Below are 3,613 nucleotides of genomic sequence, written 5' to 3' on the forward strand. Positions count from 1 at the left end.
TGTGTGTGTGTGTGTGTGTGTGTGTGTGTGTGTGTGTGTGTGTGTGTTTCTGAAGATCAGACTCACAGCCTTACACACTGGTGAGGATCTATACTTCTGTACTACTGGGCTATATTTACCCCAGACCTCTAACTTATATTTAAAATGTAGTTTACTTTATAATTTTTTATCTGCTTGTGTGTATGTGCTTGCATATGCTGCAGTGTGTAGAAGTCAGAGGCTAACTTCAGTAGATAGCTCTTTCCTTTTACTTTGTTTGAAGCAGGGTCTCTCTTTTAAAGAATTTTATTCATGAATCCCTAAGCATGTAAATGTATGATGAAATGTAGTGAGTTTCATACATGAGCATACCTGTATTTACATCATTCCCACCCCTCACTCTCTTCCTCCATCTTTTGTATTCTCCCTCCACACCCCCTCCCCCTGAATTCATGTCTTCTTCTATGATTATCGTATGACTAGAGATCCAAAAGGAGTCATGGCGAGGGTAAATACATACACATATACTTATCACGTATATTTCTAGAATTTCATATGTATATTTATATACATACATACTCACACAACCTAATGATTCCAATTTGTGTTGCCTGTGAGTTTAGAGTTGGGTGACCTATCAGGGGGCTCACTACCAAGAAAACCTGACTTTCTCTCAGTAGCCATCAACTGACCATAGCTATTTCATCTAGGGGTGGGGATTTGTGACCCTTTCTCCCATCCATGTTGGCATGTTGATTGATGTTGTCTTGTGCAGGCAGCCTTATTGTTGAGAGGTCATGGATGCAGTACCCCTGCCCTGTCCAGGAAATGCTCTCTCTAGGTGGAGCCTTTCTTGTTTGTCACCATACTGGATGCTCCGGGGCTGGCCTGTACTTGCCCCATCTTTACCTCTCATCGTGCTTTCTGTCCAAGCGAGCTGGGAGCATAGATGTGCTTTACTGCATCTTGCTTTTTACATAGTTCCAGCAATTAGAACTCAGGCTATCAGGATTCTATGTCATGCACTTAAAAAAAAAAAAACTTTATCTGCATTCATTTTATGCTAAATTTATTCCCGTACCATGAGTTTTTATTTCTTCTGGGATAACTTTTTCTTCTGTGCAACCTCCTCTTCTGGCTTTGGAATGATCTGTTCCTTCTCAGTGAGGATCATCATCTCAATGTGGCAGGGGAGCTCCTGTATGGGTTAATCCTGCCATGAGCTCTGTAGGTTCGTCGGCGCATCTTATGTGTTCAATGACTAGAGAATTTACATCTAAACTCTTAAGTTCACCATTACTCTCTGCATTTTTAAGCATGTGCAGCAAAAATTCAACACGCCTTTTTGGCCACCGCCCCTGTGTCCAGACCCACTGTTTAGCCTGGGCTTACCTACGACTCCACCATTATACCGCTGGAGTGGCACACACTGCTTCTTTTTTTATTTTTATTTTTTATTTTATTTTTTTTATTTTTCGAGACAGGGTTTCTCTGTATAGCCTTGGCTGTCCTGGAACTCACTCTATAGACCAGGCTGGCCTCAAACTCAGAAATCCGCCTGCCTCTGCCCCCCAAGTGCTGGAATTAAAGGTGTGTGCCACCACCGCCCGGCACACTGCTTCTTTAAAGTGACTTCCTTTAGATACTTGGTGTCTTTGCAGATATGCGTATCCTTGATGGCCTGGGCAGTTTCCCCGGGTGTTCTTAAAGTGAACACAAAGGTTTGAACCTCTCGCTTTTCATGATTTTATGGGGTTTTCTGGGTCAAGAGAGTAGCGAACCATCTTCACAGGTTACCTGTGAACACAACAGCTAGTAACTCTGGCCCCTTACAGGAAGAGGGCACATCAAACACTTTTTACCCTGCCCCTCTACCCCCAAGCTATTTCCCAGTTCTCAGATTTGCTTTTAATGACACAGTGCCTGGACCATGTGACTTTTGAAACTTAAAATACACTTTAAGATCTGATATTTTTAGGACATGCTCTACTCTTTATCCAATAATATTTATTCTAAGATTTTGTTTGTTTTCCTGAGGTTTTTCTTAGACATTAAAATATGTATATTTAAATCTTGCATGTTTATACTTTGTTCCCAAAAGGTCTGGGGATGATTGCTACTTAGGAAACATAATGAAAATTGTAATTGAGCATAAAAATATCAAATCAAATTCCAATTACATATCCATTCAATAATAAAATTATCTTTTAGCCAGGGATACTAGCACACACTTTGGGATCCCCAGATCCTGGAGATGGAGACAGGAGTGTCAGAAATTCAAGGTCATCCTCAGTTATTTAGGCTAGCCTGGGCTATGTGGGATCCTGCCTCAAAAAAAACAAAACAAAACAAAAAAACCAAGTATCTCCTATGCAAAGGATCCCCTGGGAATAGGGACAAGTCACCACTGACCCATCCACATCTTTAGCACACTAAATGACACATTTAATCTTTAAGCACAGCACCTCAAACGTTTTCCCTTCCTCCTACTCCACACACCCTAGATCATTTAATTTGGTTTAAGGCTAAAAATCCCCTCAATTGCAATTTGAATGTCATGCAGTCTTCATAAAATGTTCTTCATTTTTCTTTCTTTCATCATTTAAAACATTCTTAGCTCATAGGCTGTACAAAGGCAGCTGTCTGCTGGAGTGCACCTGTTGTTTGCCTTCACAGGCATGATGTGTGGGAGAAAGGTGGGAATGGCTTTAGGGCTTCACTCACGGTGTTGAATGAATAGCTCTGTATCATGACTACTGAGTCATAGAAGCCAGGCCTGGTGGGACATGCCTATAATTGCAACACGTGTGAGATAGAGACAGGAAGATCAGGAGTTCAAAGCTATCCCGAACTACAGGAAACCATGTCTTAAAAACCCAAAATAAAAAGATACATATAGAATGCCGTAAATTGATCACAAGCTCAACCTTGGTTGACTTGAACTCAACCAGGAAAAGCCTGATTCCAGGTCAAGTTCTTTTTCTTCACTAAAATGTAACAGACAGCATGAGCATTTATATTGCTCACTGCCTGACCAAAATTTACATATTTTGTTTCAAATTAATTATCTTGTTGGAGGTGAGGACAGGAGGATCAGTTTGAAGCTAGCCTCATCTAAATGGGACTTTGTCTTGCTGGGAGCCAAACCCAGGAAACTACCTGCTGTCCTAAGAGAACCTAGGAAGTTACCTGCTGTTCTAGAAAGCCTAGTCAGTACAAGGTTAAGAAAAGGAGTTCACAGGTCTCAGGCCCCAGGAACTTAAAGAAGTCTGACATTTCCTAAGAGCTGGTTGCAACAATGGGATGGTCTAGGGCAATAAGCATTCAATAGTGGGATAGCCCTAAGCAATGACCCTCTCCCAAACTTCCTGGTTTGCTGTGTCTTTATAACCTGCACCCGGAATTAAAGTTTCAGAGCTTGATCAGAACCCCAGACTTGCTCTCATTCCTTGTGTCTCTTGTCCCTTCATTCTTTCGCCCCCTTCCCTAAGGTCTTGTCGAATCCTGTCTCAGACAGGGGAAAAACAAAACTAAAAGAAGATCAAAACAAACCAATTTGTCTTATTGTATTAGCAAAACTGGACAAGACTCTATGCAGGGAAGTTCTAGAACAGTCTAGAACTAAAGTCAGATT

Source organism: Grammomys surdaster, unplaced genomic scaffold, assembly GCF_004785775.1.
Source record: "Grammomys surdaster isolate TR1022 unplaced genomic scaffold, NIH_TR_1.0 126546, whole genome shotgun sequence".
Taxonomy (NCBI): Eukaryota; Metazoa; Chordata; class Mammalia; order Rodentia; family Muridae; genus Grammomys; species Grammomys surdaster.